A 1,606-nucleotide genomic window follows, 5' to 3' on the forward strand; every position below is an offset into this window, starting at 1 on the left:
CAGATCCACAGAGGGGTTTACTGGCTATAAACACAAGAAAATATTAGAAATCTAAACGAAAGATTTATGGTTCTTGTTAGAGGCCTCTGGCACAGCGGAGTTTTATGTGAAATGTGTAAATACTTATGTAAAACGTAAGCACATCGCTCTGTGCTAAATTGAAACGAGTATGGTTTTTATTGTACCATATTTACTCAGTGGCGGCACTTATCCGATCACAAACCGTAGATTGTATAAAAACCACAGAGCAGAAATCAGATCTTCTTTAACGGTTAGAATAAATACCTGTGTCTGTTTCTCTGCTCTTTGAATCATTTAGTACCGAAAACAGGTTCTAAAGCATTCGGCTGGGTCTCTGATGGTTTTAATCTCACAAAGCCAATCTGCTGGGCGCAGCTTTTATAAGGAACTATTAAAATTTATTGCAGCTGATCATTATTTAATGTCTTGTAAATGCTTAAAAAAAGAAATTGGAGAAAAACGTGGGTTTTATGGATGGGATTTAATTAAAAAGAATATTTTAGGCCATGGTTGAGAAGGTTAGAGGAGTGTTTTTACTTGTTGGTAGTCTATTTTGAGTTTAAAGATGCGTACTTATGTAATGGCCTGTTTGTGTTAGGGCTGGGCAATGTTGGCAAAAAAATTAATCACGATTAATTGTGGCATTTAGCCGATAACTACTAACAGATAAATTGCAGTGGGATGTTTTTGACTTTATCACTTACTCTATGAATCTTGACTAGTTTCCTGTTAGTTTTCTGCTAGTTTTTTTGAAGTTGGGTGGGATTATCTGTGGCAAATCAGCCAATCCAAAACCAGTTATAGAGCTCAGTCTAACATGTAATACTATACTTCCAGTTTACTCCCTTCAAAATAAAAGCATTTATTTGATGGAGTTTTTATTTTATAAATACCATTTGAAGTTAGTCAAACAACAAATAGCAAATACGCTACTACATTTTATATGTAGTCAATTTCTGTATGTATTTAAATATTGTTAAATGTTATTTTATTACCTTTTGATGCTTAGTTTTGAAGATTAGCTGCTAAAGATGCTACATGCTACACAAACGGTGCCTGACATGTCCAGCGCTTCTTGAAAGAGAGGATAGTTTTTACTTAATTATGGATAAATAGCATAAAAGTAGAAGTAGAGATTTTTTGTGTGAATTTAAAATGAGCAAAATCTAATTTAGCCAAAGCAAACTGGTCTGGTAACGGTCTCCAAAGTAGACTAATCCACAAAAATGAGAAGCTAGTGCCACTGTTAGCAGATTAGCAGAGTACCCCTGTTGTATGGTTAGGTTTAGTGTTAGCGTTAGCTTTTTACCATTTTCTGCCATGATCACATGCACGCTTGATTGTGAGGATGCACAAAAATACGTCATCATCACGAYATGTGACACTTATTGCAGTTATCACAAAGAGGATGATTTAATCCCTCACAATGCGATTTTTTTTCCCCCAACCCCAATTAGTTTGTCAGTTAGTAAAACATCTTTTGAATTAGTAAAGAAACTCTCAAATCAATCTTTTGATGTACATTTATGACTAATTAACTTGTGAAGTCAGCCCAATTCAGGATGACCAACACAGTCCATTGCCC

The sequence above is a fragment of the Austrofundulus limnaeus genome, unplaced genomic scaffold (genome assembly GCF_001266775.1).
Source record: "Austrofundulus limnaeus strain Quisiro unplaced genomic scaffold, Austrofundulus_limnaeus-1.0 Scaffold23, whole genome shotgun sequence".
NCBI lineage: Eukaryota > Metazoa > Chordata > Actinopteri > Cyprinodontiformes > Rivulidae > Austrofundulus > Austrofundulus limnaeus.